Raw genomic sequence first — 20,323 nt, 5'->3', positions numbered from 1 at the left:
TTTGCCATAAAACACAGGCAGTTATAGTTTATTCTTTATATTCTGCCTTTAAATTAGGCGGATTACAACCAAATATACACAATTAAAAAATGAACAAACAAGTCAAAAAAACATCAAAATTGTCAATTCATATCATACTTCATCTTACAAAACAGATGACGCTTAAGACAAGTAGTCTTAAAGGACCAGCATTGTAGACATGAAGAGGAGAGAAACAGAAAAGTTTATTGACATTCATGATCCTTCCTTGGTGTTTTTATGACTTGGATTTAGTTGAAGTCTCATACATTAAAACAAAACAAACAAACAACTTAAAACAGTTTACCAGATCCTAGCCCCAAATAATCAGCATGCATTTTTCCACATAAAATAAGCATTTCTCTCATAGACACAAAGAACTAGGTTCAGTAAACAATGCCCAAAGTTAGGCACAGTTCTGATCTGTACTGCATCTTTTACAGAATGTTAGCTTGGTGCACTTCTTGGGCCTAACTTTGCCCAAGAACTTATGCTTGCCAAAATCTGGTGCAAATGCTTGCATCCAATTGATCGCAAAAGATACACTCCAACACTGCCCAAAACCTACACTAGCAATAACAAAAAAGGCAGACCTAGTCACATCAAGGTTCATTGAGGGGACTAGGTCTGCACACCCGCACACCATCATAGAGCACCCTAAGTGTGCTGAAAATCAAAGTGAAAATATCCACCAATTAAACCAATAAATCAACAGGTGAGTAAACCAATATAACCTGAGCGACCCCTGAATGAACCCTGCCAGCTGAACCCCCCGAAAAATAAAACCAAAAAATCAAAATACACCATACAAAACAAAAATCAAGTACTTATCTGCAAAATGAGAAATCAAAAAACTGTTGATTTATTGGTTTAATTGGTGGATATTTTCATTTTGATTTTCAGCACACTTAGGGTGCTCTATGATGGTGTGCGGGTGGGGATTTATCACCTCTACCCAGAAGTGAAGCGTTGGAGCTGGACTCCTATCGCTGGTGGTTCACACTGAGAGCACCCTTCATCTTGTTATTATTCACATTAGATTATATGTGGTTTGTGTTGTGTGCATAGCCTGTGTTCCCGAGCGTCCCCTCAATGAACCTTGATGTGACTAGGTCTGCCTTTTTTGTTATTGCATCCAATTGATGGCAGTTAGCTTACAATCTCATTATGACAGACACAAAGAGGGGATTATTAAGGGTATGACAGACAATATATGTTGGTTGGGTCAATGTTTAAATGCAGCTTCAAATAAGTGGGCTTTTAGTTTGGCTTTGAATACCACCAGAGACAGAGACGGGGACTGGTTGTAGAGGAGAAGGGTACACAGAGGAGGGACTTATCTAATGAGCAGAGTTTCCGCCTATTTACAATTTTATTTAGCTACAAATGCTTGATGATGCCAACTTCAGAGAATACTGCAGTCCTGGGCAAAGGGACCTTAGATTTGCACTGGCTGAAATTAAGAGGGACAATAGTAGGAAAGGTGTTTTGATGCTATGCTTAAATTTAACTTATTTGCTGATACATCCTTCTATTTACAATATGACAAGTGCAGTCATTCGACACCACAGCTGCTACTTAACAAGAGACTTAACAAGAAGGATGCTAGAGTTGCATAGGAAGAGGCATGACCAGTAGGGAAAAGGAGGTATTGATGCCCCTGGTGAGACCTCATTTAGAATATTGTGCACAATTCTGGAGGCTGCTCCTTCAAAAAGATATAAAAAGGATAGAGTCGGTCCAAAGGAAGGCTACTAAAATGGTGAGTGGTCTTCGCCATAAGGCATATGGGGACAGATTTAAAGATCTCAATATGTATACTTTGAAGGAAAGGTGGGAGAAGGGAGATATGATAGACATTTAAATACCTATGTAAATGTACGAGTCGAGTCTCTTTCATTTGAAAGGAAACTATGCAATGAGTGGGTATAGGATGAAGTTAAGAGGTGATAGGCTCCGGGGTAATCAAAGGAAATATTTTTTTACAGAAAGGGTGGTAGATGCATGGAACAGTCTCCCAGAAGAGGTGGTGGAGATAGAGACTGTGTCTGAATTCAAGAGGACCTGGGATAGGTATGTGGGATCTCTTGGAGAGAGAAAGAGATAATGGTTACTGCAGTGGACAGACTAGATGAGCTATTTGGCCTTTATCTGCCATCATGTTTCTATGTTTCTATGACTGAGAATTAATGGGTTTCCTGTTTTAACGAAGGCAGGGTTGCGGTGTCAGGTCAAAAGCACGCCGGGACAAAGGCGCGCCCAGACAACTGAGCGCAGCGCGGAGGTGCACGCCGCTCAAAATTACTGTTTTTAGGGCTCCGACGGGGGGGCGTGGGGGGGAAACCCCCCCACTTTACTTAATAGACATCGCGCCGCGTTGTGGGGGCGTTGTAGGGGGTTTGGGGGGTTGTAACCCCCCACATTTTACTGAAAACCTCACTTTTTCCCTGTTTTTATGGAAAAAGTTAAGTTTACAGTAAAATGTGGAGGGTAACAACCCCCCAAACCCCCCATAATACCGGCGCGATGTCTATTAAGTAAAGTGGGGGGGTTCCCCAACAAACCCCCCCGTCGGAGCCCCTAAAAACAGTAATTTTGAGCGGTGCGCACCTCCGCGCTGCGCTCAATTGTCCGGGCGCGCCTTTGTCTTTTGCGCCGTTGTCTATGAACCCAGGATTGCTTGCCTGGCTAGATACAGTATCAATATCCCTTTACAGAAGTCTGTGCAACAAACCTCAAATATAAGAATTTGATTTATCCACACTCCACTGTCACTTTCCAGAGTGGAAACATGATTTGGGATGAAGAATGAAGGGAAAGACTCCTTGGGTTTTGGCCAGGTACTAGTGACCTGGATTGGCCACCATGAGAATGGGCTACTGGCCTTGATGGACCTTTGGTCTGACCCAGTAAGGCTATTCTTATGTTCTAAATATCATACTCCTTTGCAATTGAACAATTAGATCTGGAACTAGGCCTTAGACACAGGACGGTCCTTTTCACTTGGGGACCGGGCTGCATAGGCCTAAGCAAATTTAATACCAGAGTCACCACCAGTTGCTCTGCATCTGCTCTGCAGAAGCTCCTTAGATATGAAATACACACAGCTCAGCAAGTATCTCCTGGTCGTAAGGAAGTCCGTCAGCAACCACATTAAAAAAAACCCCACAGCACATATTTCTTTGCTCTCCCTAGAGAGGAAAACCCTAAGTGCAAATGTTTATGTAACAAAAGCTGCCTTCTGAATTGCCAGGGCTGGCAGCACTTGCTCTCCACTGGTATGTGCAGATGGAAAATGCTGCTTCAAATTAAGTGGCCTGGACCGTGCTGACAAGCTGTATGAGTCAACACAAGTAAGAAATGAATGGGTGGGTCTAACATATGAGAGGGTATCCTACGCCCAACTGCATAGCACCAAAATGCCAGAGGTGTAAGGATCCATATCCCAATGGTTAAAACTACAATTACTCCCCCAACTAGTGTTACCAGACATTTGGGAACTCCTGGACATATCCCCTTTTTAGAGGACTGACTGGGTGCCTGGAGGGATTTCCAAAACCCCTCAGTTTGCCCGGGTTTTGGAAATCCCCAAGCTTTGGGCCACATCTGGAGGGCCTCTGTGCATGCGCCAACATTGACGTAATGCCACATGCATATGATGTCATCATGTGGACGTCCACGCATGTGCAGAGGCCCTCCAGACATGGCCCCAAGCTCGAGGTGGTTCATGTGGGGCAGGGCTGGGGTCACAACGGGGCGGAGCTGGAGGCGGAACAGAGTGGGGCTGGGACGGAAATCTGGCAACCCTACCCCCAACCATCTACTCAATGTCTTCCTCTATGCTAATGACCCTACATAAGGAAGAGGGAAAGGGATTTGTGGTTTAGTTCATGTCTTTTTCCAAAGTAACTCAAGGTTATATTCAGGGGGAGGGAGGGATGGTGGATTTATTTTTAAATGATTCTCTGAATTCTTGTAAAATTAATGTATTGGTTTATTTATTAGTGCTTATTATCTCTTATGGATATGAAATGTATATCATAATGAGCTTTTTGAAGATTTGATTATTAAATTAAAAATTTATAATAGTTATGGGATAGGGTGGGGGGAGGATATAGATTGATTTGTTTCTTGAAAGAGTATTAAGTGATGTCTTAAATGTAAAATGTATTTAATTTGTATTGCACTTATTGAAAATATTTAAAATGAATAAAGAATTTAAAAAAAAGGTTATATTCAGGAATAGTAGTTATTTTCCTGTAAATTCTGTTTGTGCCAGAGGCAATGGAAGATTAGGTGACACCCAAGATCCCAAGAAATGGTAACAGGATTTGAACCTTGGCTTCCCTGGTTTTTAGCCAACTGCTCTAACCATTGGGTTATTTTTCTATTCCTACAACACTGCAAGGACTCTCAGCTAGCAGGATTACTACCAGGATCCAAAAATAAGAGTAAAAAGTATCACTGCAAAAGTAATAAAACAATGCCAGGTGGCAAAAATCTACTAATACAGAAAAAAATAAAATAATCATAATTCTTCTCTTCTTATACAAACTATTTACAGAAGGACCCTAAATTTAACAGCTGAGCAGATTCAAGGACTCAAGCTTGGCTTAAGATGCAGAAAACATGTTGGGTTGGATCGCCCGGTAATTATAGATTCATTCAATGAACAAAACCACAATCTCTCAGCACTTAACTGTGCCTTTCCCAGCACTTAAATCACTTGAAAGCTGATGTGACTCACACAGAATTAGACTTTTGTTCCACAGCAAGACCACCACAAGGGAACGATGTGTGGGCCGCCATGGCTTTGTAGGAACTATTTCTACTTCAATCCGTTCTCTGCAACTATTCTCAAGTACCCCACAGCAAGTTTGATTTCTGGATAACTACAAAGATTGTACAAGAAGCATGGGTGTGCAAGCCTCCCTCATGCGTATTCACTGTGGATATCCTGAAAACCGTATTGGCTAGGGAGCACTGAAGTAGTAGCTAGGGAGTACTGAAAGACTAAAGAAGCATTGTTCTAAATCGGGGGTGCCCACACTTTTTGGGCTTGCGAGCTACTTTTAAAATCACCAAGTCAAAATGATCTACCAACAATAAAATTAAAAAAACAAACAAACACAAAGCACACTGAAAGGCAGAGAAAATGTTATCATTCATATTCCGGGTTTTTTTCAAAGAGGTCAAGGCAGATGACTCTATGCAATGTCACCTCAGTAACAACCATACAAAAATAAACAAATTTATCCCCTTCCTATTTACTAAACCGCAATAGCAGTTTTTAGCGCAGGGAGCTGTGCTGAATGCCCCGCGCTGCTCTCAATGCTTATAGGCTCCCTGTGCTAAAAAACGCTATTGCGGTTTAGTAAAAGTGAGCCATAGTGCAAAATATAGATAGCAAATATAAATTCTCAAAACGGACACATTTTGATCACTAAATTGAAAATAAAATCATTTTTCCTACCTTTGTTGTCTGGTGATTTCATGAGCCTCTCTCTAGTTACACTTTCTTCTTCTGACTGTGCATCCAATATTTCTTCCCTTCTTTAAGCCTCCTGTATGCTTCCTCTCCTCCAGACCTCATTTTGTCCCCCAACTTTTTCTTTCTTTCTGTCTCCCTGCCTCCCTTTCTTTCTTTCTCTCTTCATGCCCCCTTTCTTTCTGTCTCCTTGTTCCCCCTTTCTTTCTGTTTCCCTTCTTTCTTTGTCTCCCTGCCTGCCCCTTCTTTCTTTCTCCCTGCCCTCCCCCAAGCCACTAGGTTTGTTGCCTCTGCCATCAGGGAACAGGCCCCCAAGCCACTAGGCTTGCCACCGCCATCAGGGAGCAGGCCCCCAAGCCACCGCCGCTCTAAGCTCTCCCTGCAGAAGTGTCACACTGACCAGCATTCCGCTCCCTGACGTCAATTCTGACGTCAAAGAGGAAGTTCTGGGACAGCCAGGCAGCGATTGGCTGGCCCAGAACTTCCTTTCCGACGTCAGAATTGATGTCGGGGAGAGGACTGCTGGTTGGTCCAACGCTTCTGCAGGGAGAGCTTGGGGCAGCAGTGGGGGACATCAGGGAGAGGAAGGCTGATCGGCCCGGTAGATCGGGATGGCAACACAAGTTTATCATGGAGCCCGGGATGGGCTCCACAATCGACTCACGCTGCCTTCCCGATCTACCGGTCGATCGCGATCGACGTATTGGGCACCCTTGTTCTAAACAATACATCCAAACACGTGAAGCTTCAACACACAATACTCATGGCTTCCTGAAGCAGCAATTATTTAGTAAAATCTCTCTTTCCTGTTCATTATTAATGCACTCCTGGTGAGCTCCACAAGAAAATACTACCACGTAACAGTAACACCACAAACCCCAAAAAACCACAACACTTTCTTCAAGAGAATATCTAGCCTCTTGATAGCCCATAAGGCACTTACATGAAAAGCGGAGGAAAATGTGCCACCTAGTGCCAAAACTCGAGGCTTATGCTGTAAAAAAGTCATCCTCCACATCTCAGTGCCCCTAGGCACATTAGGACAGCAGTCGTTTCTTGTATCAAAAACATCTTCTTAATAATATATTTCCTTTTCTTAGTAACTAGGGAGTCATTTTACTAAGTTGAGTAAGTACATAGTAAAAAAAAAAAAAAAAGGCCTTAAGCATCCCACGATAATTTTGTGATTGGTGTGTACCTCCCATGTGCTATAAATAGCAATAGATTTTATTTAGTAAGGGCGGAAGGTCAAGGGGCAGAGCTTAAGTGTATTCTGAGAAAGTAGTGCCTGATGAGCACATGAGCCCTTACTAGCTATAAAGCATGTGGCCGTAGGGGCTCAAGCATATGATTACCATATGGATCCAGAGAAAGGAGGATGGATTAAGACATCCGGGTTTTACTTTCAATGGAAGTAAAACCCAGATGTCTCTATCTGTCCTCCTTTTTCTGGAGCCATATGGTAATCCTATGCATGAGCCCCTACGGCCACATGCTTTGGAACCATAAGGTAACCCTACTCATGTGCTAATGTAAAAATTAGTGTGTGAGAATTAATTTAAAAAATAAATCTGGAAAAGCAACTATTTTACCCATGCAGAAATATGGCCTTAGTATTTGGAAATAATCCTAGTAAGGACACGCTAAGACCACTTTTTACTGCAGTTGGTAAAAGGGCCCCTAGGTTTGAAAGTATTGAATTAACACTGAAAAATGCCAGAGGGTGTTTAACATTTTCTTTATAAAATATTACGATCTATGTATGATATTATCTACCTTCCCCCCTCAGCTGATAATGTGGGCTGTAGAAATATTGAGTGGAATGTTTTCTATATTTAATTTCTTTGGCTATTGCTATGTCTTAATTTTTCTTTTCTTTAATGTTAAAGCTATAGCCTCAGCACCTGGGGTTGTGGGTTCAAACCTATGCTGCTCCTTGTGACCCTGGGCAGTCACTTAATCCTCCCATTGCCCCAAGTACATCAGATAGATTGTGAGCTCACCGGGACAGATAGGGAAAAATACTTGAGTACCTGAATAAATTCATGTAAACTATTCAGAGCTCCCCTGAGAGAACATTATAGAAAATGTAATAAATAAATAAATAAACATAGTAGCCTGCGGTATCTCTTACTGTATTATAGGGTAGGAAAAGCCTCAGAATCTGGGATCTATATATTTCCTCAAATAAGAGACATTTTCATGCTCCTGCTCCAATCATTTCACCAAAAAGTTCCTACAAACAGGATGTAGCCAAATAGCTGATAATCACTTCACAAATTCAAATGAAACTTAACTCCAGACTCAGATTGCATCAAAGACATTTATAGCAGCTCGCAGATCTATCTTATTAATCAAAGCAGGTAGGTATATTATAAGCTGGGGCTTATTCCCCAGCTGGGATGCTTAGAATTAAATCAACACTGTAGTTGCCGCTTTGAGCAATGCAACAATATTAACAACAAGCTAGCAAGTTTGTAACATTCTTGTAATAAAATTCTTGTAATAAAAGTACCTCGGAATCCGAACGCCCCAAAACTCGAACAACTTGGAATCCGAACTTTTTTTAAATTAAATTTTGCCCCGGAATCTGAACGCTGCTTTGGAATCCGAACGTACGGGAACTGCAAGCTTCCCCTCTGACGCAGCTTCCTGTTTCCACCTGGGAGGGAAGCTTTGGGCTGAGCACAGCTTCCAGTTGCCGATCTTGCTGCCTATACCTGCAGGGCCCTGATCTTGCTGTCTATGCTGGTGGGGAGCCCAATCTTGTTGTCTATGCCAGGTGGACCCGATCTTGCTGTCTCTGCCAGTGTGCTTACTGTTAAATTTATTGGAAAATCTGAGTTTGTGGGACCAAGGAATGGATTACCGTATTTTCGCGGATATAACGCGCGCGTTATACGTGATTTTACGTACCGCGCATACCCCTCGCGCGTTATATGCCTGAGCGCGGTATACAAAAGTTTTTAAACATAGTTCCCACCCCGCCCGACTCACCCCCCCAGCAGGACCGCTCGCACCCCCACCCCGAACGACCGCTCGCACGCGCTCCCACCCGCACCCGCATCCACGATCGGAGCAAGAGGGAGCCCAAGCCCTCTTGCCCGGCCGACTCCCCGACGTCCGATACATCCCCCCCCCCGGCAGGACCACTCGCACCCTCACCCCGAAGGACCGCCGACTCCCCAACAATATCGGGCCAGGAGGGAGCCCAAACCCTCCTGGCCACGGCGACCCCCTAACCCCCCCCCGCACTACATTACGGGCAGGAGGGATCCCAGGCCCTCCTGCCCTCGACGCAAACCCCCTCCCCCCACCGACCGCCCCCCCCCCAAGAACCTCCGCCCGTCCCCCAGCCGACCCGCGACCCCCCTGGCCGACCCCCACGACACCCCCACCCGCCTTCCCCGTACTTTGTGTAGTTGGGCCAGAAGGGAGCCCAAACCCTCCTGGCCACGGCGACCCCCTAACCCCACCCCGCACTACATTACGGGCAGGAGGGATCCCAGGCCCTCCTGCCCTCGACGCAAACCCCCCTCCCCCCCAGCCGACCCGCGACCCCCCTGGCCGACCCCCACGACCCCCCCACCCCCCTTCCCCGTACCTTTGGAAGTTGGCCGGACAGACGGGAGCCAAACCCGCCTGTCCGGCAGGCAGCCAACGAAGGAATGAGGCCGGATTGGCCCATCCGTCCTAAAGCTCCGCCTACTGGTGGGGCCTAAGGCGCGTGGGCCAATCAGAATAGGCCCTGGAGCCTTAGGTCCCACCTGGGGGCGCGGCCTGAGGCACATGGGCCAAACCCGACCATGTGTCTCAGGCCGCGCCCCCAGGTGGGACCTAAGGCTCCAGGGCCTATTCTGATTGGCCCACGCGCCTTAGGCCCCACCAGTAGGCGGAGCTTTAGGACGGATGGGCCAATCCGGCCTCATTCCTTCGTTGGCTGCCTGCCGGACAGGCGGGTTTGGCTCCCGTCTGTCCGGCCAACTTCCAAAGGTACGGGGAAGGGGGGTGGGGGGGTCGTGGGGGTCGGCCAGGGGGGTCGCGGGTCGGCTGGGGGGGAGGGGGGTTTGCGTCGAGGGCAGGAGGGCCTGGGATCCCTCCTGCCCGTAATGTAGTGCGGGGTGGGGTTAGGGGGTCGCCGTGGCCAGGAGGATTTGGGCTCCCTCCTGGCCCAATATTGTCGGGGAGTCGGCGGTCCTTCGGGGTGGGGGTGCGAGTGGTCCTGCCGAGGGGGGAGAAGAATCGGACGTCGAGGGGGGGCATCAGGCTTTCAGGATGGGGACAGGACTTCAAGGGGGGACAGGCAGATCTTCAAGGGGGACAGGCAGACCTTCAAGGGGGACAGGACTTCAAGGGGGGACAGGCAGACCTTCAAGGGGGGACAGGCAGACCTTCAAGGGGGGACAGGACTTCAAGGGGGACAGGCACAGAGAGGCGGGGCAGTGCACCGAAAGTCAGGGCGGGTGAACGGTGAGTCGGGGCAACCAGAGGAGAGTCGGGGCAGTGCACCGAAAGTCAGGGTGAGTCGGGGCAACCAGAGGAGAGTCGGGGCAGTGCACCGAAAGTCAGGGTGAGTCGGGGCAACCAGATGAGAGTCGGGGAGGGCGAAAGGAGAGTCGGGGTGGCCAGAGGAGAGTCGGGGAGAGCGAAAGGAGAGTCGGGGTGGCCAGAGGAGAGTCGGGCAGCATGCGCGTTATATGCCTGAGCGCGGTATAGAAAAGTTTTTGTACATATCATCGTGATTTCTGCGCGCTATACCCCTGTGCGCGTTTTACAATGGTGCGCGTTATATCCGCGAAAATACGGTAATCCAGTTTCTATTATTTTCAATGGGAAAAATTGTCTTGGAATTCAAACGTTTTGGAACTCGAACAGGGCTCTGGAACGGATTAAGTTCGGATTCCAAGGTACCACTGTATTATATATATTTTTCAATGTGGCAACAATGATAGACATCCCTTTGAAGAAGATCATTTAGATTGAAACGCTAAGACCATAGTGAACATTAGTGAGCATCGGGAGCCTAAAGCCCTGTCAGCACTGGAACTGGTTTAGTCCAGTCAAGACAAGTGTTGCCAATTGTGAAAACTATTTGTGATTCCTATGAAAATTCTGCAATTTATTGTTTGCATTTATTATTAGTTGGAGGAAGTAGGGAATACACAAAAAAGTATTTTGGAACTGATGTTAACACATTGAGGGGAATTTTTTGAGATTTTTTTTTGAAAACTAGGGATGGCAGGAGGTAACATTATGTTATAAGAGATCCTATGATCTGAGTAACTAATGCACTATGATATACCTACTTGCTTTGATTAATAAGTTAGATCTCTGAGCTGCTATAAATGTCTTTCAGCAATTTGAGTCTGGATTTAAGTTTCATTCGAATTTGTGAAGAAGTGATTATCAGCTGTTTGACTACATCCTGCTCTTAAGAACTTGTTGGTGATATGATTTAGCGTGAGCAGGATCACACTTGCAACCCTGTTCTGCTACCTGGCATAAACTCCCCCCCCCCACACTTCCTTTATTCATTATTTTATATTTCTTCCTTTTTCCTTTCTTTCTTGCCTCCCTCCTATTTTTAAAAAACAAACAAACCTGAAAACACAATTATCAACTACATAGCTACTAGAGTCAGTAGTGAATGAACATTTCCATTAATGTTTAAAATTTCTATTTATCTCAATCTTGAGCTTGTATCACTAGCTCACATGTATTCAGTCTTCCTGGTCCACATTCAGTAATCTCTCAAACGCCATAAAATCTGTTCCTCTTAGCATCCCGGTAGTTCAATCTCTCAAAGCTGCTTCTTAAATCCCGACGCGGCCCGCGTTTCACGGTAGCTTAACTACCGCTGCATCAGGACGGTTACATCAGCAGCCTATTTTCCTTACTTAAGATTTCCACTACTGACGCTGTGACTCAGTTGCCATTCTCAGCATTTTGGATAAAACGTTGGTCACTTTTCCCCAGAGACAGTCATATATACAGTAGTCCTCTAATTTTGGTTTTGTTTAGCGATACAAGGTGCCCACAAAACACTCCTTCATTTTAAAATGGTTACAAAATCAAAACTTATTGGAATGTGTTTATAAATTAGATGACAGCAAATTCAAGTCCCATAAAGCGCGGTTAGCAGATCTTACACAATCGCTTGCACTTTCTCCCTTATAAGCTGCAATTGGTATAGAAGTTACAACCTTCAGACAATGCAACGCGACAAAATGACCAGGCATTCCTCGAGTGGCCCCCCAAGATCACCGGACATTACTGTTTGTGACTTTTTCCTTTAGGGGTACGTGAAAAACAGAGTGTACTTACTTCCACTACCCATAACTATGGATGATCTGCAGGAATGCATCACTGAAGCTATAAACGCGATCACGCTGGATATGCTTTGGAGAGTCTGGTCCGAGCTCGATTATCACATCGATGTTTGGCGAGTAAAAGGTGGGGCGCACATCGAGAATATGTAATCAACAGATACCATATGAAACTTTACGAATTGATGAAACTGTAGCCTCAAAGGTGAAAGAATATTTCAGTTTGTTTGTTACGGTTTTGAAAATTTAATAAAACATTTTTTAACTAAAAAAAAAATATATATATCAAGGAGTGTTTTTGTGGGCACCCTGTATTATGCTACCGGTATTGCTTTTTTACTGTGATTTTGCTCTACATGTTCTTACAAAAAAGAGCTGGGATCTAGTCCTTTCTTTGTTCTCCTCTACTCTGTCCTATTGATAAAACGCTATATTTTACATATTGAAGTCTTTGGCTTCTCTATTTTCCCTACTGACTTGTAATAAGTAATAATAATAATGAGTAATAATAATAATGAGTCTATACACAGTCTACAAGTCCTGGACACTAAGAAACAAAACACACACACACACACACCACGTCTTTCAAACCATCCACCCCAGGGTATCTTTTCCGATATAGTCCGCCTAATTCATTCAATTAAGTGTCTTTCTAATTTTCTCATTATTATATGACTGCTCTTCTGTATATCCATTCAAACAATCAACATGTACTGTACATTATTCAATACAATAGCTGCAAGCCTTAATACTAAGGAAATTGATTTGGAAATTTATGCTGGCTTTTACAAAGCTGCAGTAGAAGTTTCTACTGCGGGTTTGCGAGGTAAATGCTCCGACGCTCATATGAGCATCAGAGCATTTACCTCGTTGGCCCGCAGTAGTAACCTCTACTGTGACTTTGTAAAAAGGGGCCTTAAAGATTGCCCAATATGCCTCCGGTTCTCTGCTTTTTTTTTTTTTAAGTTGATTCAGCTGAGGGAAAACTAGCTGTCCTAAAACGAGACTCCTCCAAGATTCAATAAGAATTGCTGCTGCTGGGTCAGACCAGTGGTCCATCGTGCCCAGCAGTCTGCTCCCACAGTGGCCCCTAGGTCAAAGACCAGTGCCCTGAGACCAGCCCTACCTGTGTATGTTCCAGTTCAGCAGGAACTTATCTAACTTTGTCTTGAATCCCTGGAGGGTATTTTCCCCTATAACAGCCTCCGGAAGAGCGTTCTAGTTTTCTACCACTCTCTGGGTGAAGAAGAACTTCCTTACATTTGTACAGAATCTATCTCCTTTTAACTTCAGAGAGTGCCTTCTCGTTCTCCCTTCCTTGGAGAGGGTGAACAACCTGTCTTTATCTACTAAGTCTATTCCATTCAGTATCTTGAATGTTTCGATCATGTCCTCTCTTTTCAAGGGAGAAGAGGCCCAGTTTCTCTAATCTCTCGCTGTACGGCAACTCCTTCAGCCCCTTAACCATTTTAGTCACTTTTCTCTGGACCCTTTTGAGTAGTACTGTGTCCTTCTTCATGTACGGCAACCAGTGCTAAGAAACTGATCCACTGCCACTTCTAAAAACAATCAAGCCAGAAATAAATGGATTACTGAAACACCCACATGCCTAAAGGAGGCTCCTGATAAATGTGAATGCTCAGAAATAAAACCTGAAGTGAGGTCAGTAAAGAGTAGGATCTCATCTGCAAATCTGTAAAGAAATAGAAAAACAGTAAATACGCTAAAAGGACAAACCCGCTAGGGAAGCATCATTGCCGAATTTAATACTGATGAATTGAGAGAACGCGTCTAATGTGCATGTAAGCAAACCACCAGTATAGTTGGATGAGAGCCAAAGTGGAATCCTGTCACATCAAACTCAAAAGTCCTGGATTTCAAACATGCAGACTTCAGCAAAATGGAAAGGTATTTGAAGGATGAGCCAGCAGGGTGCAAGGAGATAAAGACAGTAAAAGGACAGTGGGAAAAATTGAAAGGAACAGAACTTTAAGTAACGAAAGTAAATAAAAGCAAGAGGTAAAGGAAATCTATATGGCCCTCCAAAAACATGGCTGCAAAAATAGGTGAAGAAGGACATCAGTCCTCCAAACCTAAAGAACCTATTTCCAAGGATCTATTAAACATATCCCTTAGACTAGGACCCACACACACAAAAAAACCAACCAAAAACAATCTAAGCTCCTTCATTATCCTGGGATGGATTTCTTCTGACTCCATAGTTTTGTGCATTTTCAGTTCTGCACATGTATTCATTTATTTTAACTGATTTTATAACTCCCCTAATTTCCATGGTTCAAGCAGACGTACAACAAACATGAGATACAAAACGGCATTAGCTTTGTGATCCAATGAATAAAATTTAGACAGAGCATACAAATCAAGGTAAATTCATCCTCTTAGTGCTACAAGACTCTAAATTATATGCCTGTGTGAATAAACAGATCTTTATATTCTGTCATAGTTATCTCACAATTCATTTGGCAGCATATTCTACAATTTAACATCCCCCCCAACTCCCTTTTACAAAGCCATGCTAGTGGCTGCCACTAGGTGCTCCTGAGGACTGATCATGCTCTCAGAAAACTTCCACATCACAAGTCTGCATCATCCCCCAGGCAGAAGTTCCAGCAAGTGGGAACCTCTGGGCACCAAGCCTTTGACTGAACACTTAGAAAAAACATACCCAAAAACAATAAAACCACAGAGCCGAGCAGAAACACTTCTGAGCAACTTGCTTGCAGAAAAAAAACTTTGAAGTGGCAGGAGCAGCTCCCTGGGAAGAAGGCAGAGTTCAAAAGATGATTGACAGCATTTTGCAAGCAATTTGTGGGTTCAGATGCAAAAACTTAGCGTTCAGGACCACTAGACACATTGCATTAGAATTAGAATTATAGAAGTAAAATAGAGGAGTTCGATTCTTCCAACTTACAGCACAACTTTCCAAATCCACAAACCCATCCAGTCAGCATTATAATTCATCATGGAAGGCCACAGGAAAAAAATATAATGTTTTCAATTTTAAAGTGTCTAAAATTAATTTCTGCTGTGGCAAAGCATTCCATAGGGTTATAGCTAAGGAAAAAAAAAAATGCAGCTTAACAGGTGCTATGTAATTTGAGTGACTCGATTGTCCTTTTTAAATACAAGGGGCAATATAGTGAGAATGGCGAGACATTTTTTTCTCTGTCTGTTGAGGGAAGGGTGATTAGTAATGGGCTCAAGTCACTCTAGGATAAATTACAACACAACAGGAAATGTTTCCTGACTGAGGGTAGTTTAGCTCTGGAAAATGTTACTTGAGAAAGCTGACGGTATCTGTCTCTGTCAGTGAAAGTTTTTATGAACAGATTAGACATGGATTTGCCTGAGATCCTTCATGCAGGATTATCTCCAAAGGTTCTTTTCGGCTCTATCATTCTACTTCTTGGGTTATAGTTTGGTATCTGGAGGTGCAGGCAGAGTTCAAATAAATGTCAGCTGGAGAAAAAGGATCACAACTGTGTGTTGGCTTTGCTGTTCGCTAGTAATTGCAGCTGTGAGATTCTGGGCCATTTCAAATTTGTTCAGACAGCTGATAATAGCGGCTGCAGGTAGTTGATACATCTCTCTCTAAGGGACAATTGGCAGAGTAGGGTTCTAGGCTGTGTCTTCTGCTCCTAGTCCTATCCTTCAAGCCCTAAAACATTTTTTCTTTCATGTCTCAGTTCAACAGTGCTATATTTTTCTGGTCTCATGCTCTGCCAACACAACAATTAAAAGAAAATGGGAAGGAGAAAGGAGATGGGATTCGAAATTTCACCCGAGAGACAGGATGAAATGTTCTCTCTAGTAAGGTTTTTTTACAACAACCAAGGGAAAGGTAATTACCAAGTTTTATACTGTACATAAAGAGGAATAAACTTCTCCATTTTACAAGATATCATAGACTCGCCTTATTTGAGCAGACATACAAAATTCTTCCATTCTAGACTACTGTTGCTGTACCTCTGTGGTATATAACAACTAGTATATACAAGCTGAAGCTTTCACACTAACAAAGACCTACTTGGTCTATCCAGTTTGTCTAACACAAGTGTTCCACAAACTTTGTCGAGCTGCGGCACACTAAACATAGTGACCGTGGCTCGAGGCATCCGGAAGTGCATGGGCGTCGACATCCATGCATGTGTGAAGGCCCTCCAGTAGGGCCCTGGGCTGCCAGTGGCAGGTGCCAGCAGGGAAGATATGCAGAGAGAAGGAGAGGCGCGGTTGTCGGCCGATTGTTTACAGGATGTGCCTCTCGCTGCAAAGCGATTGGTGGTTGTTTACTATAGCTGACATACGTATAAGAAATGGCCATTTTAATCCAGCTGGAAATTGAGGCTTTAGACACTGGCCTACATTTGTTGGCATGACTTGTGAGACCAAAAAGGTGAACCAAAAGTAGAAACTCGTTGGTAACTTAGAGGTACCGAAGAAGGATGTTACTCAAGTTTCTCAAGTTCATTGGTTTCTTGATATACCGTCTATCAAATATATCTAAACGGTTTACAACAAAATGCTGTACATAAATAAAAACAGTATATAAAATGAATATTAAAAGGGATTCATAAACAATACGCAAGTAACTGACATGACACCAGGAGGAAAAGGGCAATGAAATAAATATCAAAAAAGGAGGAGGGGGAACACATGAGGTAAGGGGGATAATGAGAGAGCGAAAACAAAAAGTTAGTCTCAAAAGAGGAGCTGATTCTCACATATCGAATGCATCTTTGATATCCAGCAAATGTTGTGCTTTATCCTTTTTCTTAGACCCTGTATGGCGAAAAGCGGGCAAATGGACTTCCTGATTGACGTGGAGGCTGAGACTACCTTTGGTAAGAAAGACATAACCGTGTGTAAGGAGAACCCTGCTTCCATGAACCTAAGGAAAGAGCTTGTAACTCAGAAACCCATCTTTTTGACATAATCACCACCAGGAACACTGTCTTGATTGCAAGATCCAAGAGGGAAGCCTCCAGTAAGAGTTCATATGAAGCAGTACTGTTAAGGTTCCAGGAAGGGAAAGGGGAATATACTGGCGGCTGCAACTGCAGTGCCCCTTTGATGTACCGGGCAAGGAGCCTCGTTCCCCTCGAGCTTGGAAACAGGAAAGACCTCTTCAGAGAGCCTACTGAGAATCCCTTCTGAAGTCCCTCCTGCAAAAAGTCAAGGACTACTGAAATCAGAGCTCGTCAGGGCTCTGCATTTTTCACTGAACACCAGTGCTGAAAGGACTTTCAGGACTTAGCATAAGCTGCCACCGTGGTTGGCTTCTTTGCTCTGAGCAATGTGGTAATGATCACATCTGAATAACGCTTGCTTGTCAGGGCCGCCTGCTCAAGAACCATGCCGTAAGCCCAAAGTGTCCCGGATTCTTGATAGGGACCAGTCCCTGAGTGAGATCCCTTGAATCGGAAGTCTGAGGCCTTTGTCCCTCTGTAGATGAACTAGGTCCACATACCATGGTCTGCGAGGCCAATCTGTTGCCACTAGGACTACCAAGCTGGGATAAGAAAATAAGAATAACCTTACTGGGTCAGACAAATGGTTTATCAAGCCCAGTAGCCCGTTCTCACGGTGGCCAATCCAGGTCACTAGTACCTGGCCAAAACCCAAGGAGTAGCAATATTCCAAGCTATCGACACAGGGCAAGCAGTGGCTTCCCCCAGGTTTTTCTCAATAAAAGACTATGGACTTTTCCTCCAGGAACTTGTCCAAACCTTTCTTAAAACCAGACACACTATCCGCTCTTACCACATCCTCTGGCAACACATTCCAGAGCTTAACTATCCTCTGAGTGAAAAAAAAATTCCTCCGATTGGTTTTAAAGTATTTCCCTGTAATATCATCGAGTGTACCCTAGTCTTTGTAATTTTTGACAGAGAGAAAAATCAATCCACTTGTACCTGTCCTACTCCACTCAGGATTTTGTAGACTTCCATCATATTCCCCATCAGCCATATATTTTCCAAGCTGAAGAGCCCTAACCGTTTTAGTCTTTCCTCATACAAGAGGAGTTCCATCCCTTTACCATCTTGGTCGCTCTTCTTTGAACCTTTTCTAGTGCCATTATATCTTTCTTGAGATAAGGAGACCAGAATTGAACGCAATACTCCAGATGAGGTCACACCATGGAGCAATATAGGGGCATTATAACATTCTTAGTCTTGTTAACCATCCCTTTTTTAATAACTCCTAGCATCCTGTTTGCTTTTTTGGCTGCCGCTGCACATTGGGCAGAAGGTTTCATCGTATTGTCTACGATGATACTCAGATCCTTTTTCTGGGCGTTAATCCCGAAGGTGGACCCTAGCATCCGGTAACTGTGATTCAGGTTATTCTTCCCAATGTGCATCAATTTCATCTCTCATTTGGATGCCCAGTCTTCCAATTTCCTAAGGTTCACCTGCAATTTTTCATAATCTGCATGCATTTTAACAACTTTGAACAGTTTAGTGCCATTGATGGATCGCAATCCTGTGAATGACACGACCAAGCCTGGGCCAACCAGGAAACACATACAAGAGCTCGTTCTCTGGCCACAGTTGGACTAACACAGTGGTCTCAAACTCAAACCCTTTGCGGGGCCACATTTTGGATTTGTAGGTACTTGGAGGGCCGCAGAAAAAAAATAGTTAATGTCTTATTAAAGAAATGACAATTTTGCATGAGGTTAAACTCTTTATAGTTTATAAAACTTTCCTTTAACAGTTTTACCTTATGCAAAATTGTCATTTCTTTAATAAGACATTAACTATTTTTTCTGCGGCCCTCCAAGTACTCTATTTTTTCTGCAGCACTCACATTTAAAGTTTAATATCTTTTCTTTCTCAAAACTGGCACATTTCTATTACTAAATTGAAAATAAAATCATTTTCCTACCTTTGTTTGGTAATTTCATCAGTCTCTGGTTGCACTTTATTCTTCTGACTGTGCATCCAATATTTCTTCTCTTCTTTCAGCCTCCTGTATACTTCCTCTCCTCCAGACCTCATTCCCTCCCCCAACTTTTTCTTTCTTTCTCTGTCTGTCTTTCTCTGATTCCGTGCCCCATTTTTTGCTTTGTTTCTGGCTCCTTGTCCCCCCCTTCTTTCTTTTTTCCTTCTGGCTCCCTGTCCCCCCCCTCTTTCATTTTTCCTTCTGGCTCCCTGCCCCCCCTTCTTTCTTTCTTCCTTCCTTCCTGCCCTCCCCCATGCCACCGCCGCCGGGGAATAGGCTGCTGCTGCTGGTGCCATCGGGAACAGGCCGAGATCTCCACGGGGCCGACCAACTCTCGCTGCCCGACGTCAATTCTAACGTCGGAAAGGACGTTCCAGGCAGCCAGGCAGCGATTGGCTAGCCCGAACGTCCTCTCGACGTCAGAATTGACGTCGGGCGGCGAGAGAAGCAGGGAGATCAAAGACACGGTGCCGGCCTGTTCCCCGATGGCAGCAGTGAGAAGGGAAGGGAAGTAGACGATCCGCGAGCTGCACTCTAGGAAGAACAGTGATCAGCTGTGCGGACCGCCCCCCCCTTGGTACGCCACTGGAGCAGCAGCGTGTCTGGCCGGCTCATTCCATTCAAAGCCGCGGGTGGCGGCTCCTTGCGAGATCCGCGCCTGCGTCTGAAGCCTCTCTGATGTTGTGATATCAGAGAGGTTTCCGATGCAGGAGCAAATAGCGCAAGGAGCAGCCAACCCGCGGCTTTGAACAGAGCGAACCGGCCAAACCCGCTGCTGCTCCAAAAGGAAGGAATTATCCAGTCCAGACCGCGGGCCGCAAATAAAACTTGGAGAGCCACATGTGGCCCGCGGGCCGCGTGTTTGAGACCGCTGGACTAACACATCAAACTCCTTGCTTCTGAGTAAACAGGAAAGACCACAGGGCAGATAAAAAAAACACTTCAGAGCAACTTGCTTGCAGAAAACAAATTGAGGGGGCAAGAGTACCTCCCTGGGAAGGAGGGGAAGTTGGAAAATATGATTGACAGTTTTCTCTAAGCAACTTGCTGGTTCAGATATAAGACCCTAGCATTCAGGACCACTAGACACATTGCACTAGAATCAAAGTTAACATGAACAAGTCTGAAACATTTAATTTTAATTTGGATAGTGCTCTTTAACAGGCTCTTCAGCAAAATGGGTGGCCCAAAAAATTAAATATTTGAGTGCTTACATAACCATTTACTATTATGGTGTGTTTCAGGCAAAATTATCCTACATTATTACATGAATTAAAGCTGGTTTGATCAAATAGCCACAATAAAAATGACTCTTTTACCGAGGCACTAACTGCAGCTTAAAATGGGTTAGCAAAGGACAAGCTTAAGCCTCCTGCAGTAAGTTCCAAGTACATGCTAACAGCAGACTAAAAAATATTTTTGCACTTTTGTTGGACGGGAGCATATATAGGGTGGAGAGTAGACATTCTTGAGATACTCAGCGAGGCTATATTACTATGTACTAACTGGTTAGTACAGGATTAGC

The 20,323-nt window shown here is 44.3% G+C and overlaps 1 protein-coding gene across 9 annotated transcripts in view; it reads right to left on the bottom strand.

Annotated features, from left to right (window-relative positions):
- The window catches only part of ARHGAP32 (Rho GTPase activating protein 32), a 786,874-nt gene that overhangs the window by 43,566 nt on the left and 722,985 nt on the right, over positions 1–20,323 (bottom strand). The window lies entirely within an intron of this gene.

Source organism: Geotrypetes seraphini, chromosome 13 (genome assembly GCF_902459505.1).
Source record: "Geotrypetes seraphini chromosome 13, aGeoSer1.1, whole genome shotgun sequence".
NCBI lineage: Eukaryota > Metazoa > Chordata > Amphibia > Gymnophiona > Dermophiidae > Geotrypetes > Geotrypetes seraphini.
Note: the sequence above shows the minus strand (reverse complement) of the source record. Positions and strands in the feature narration are given on the sequence as shown.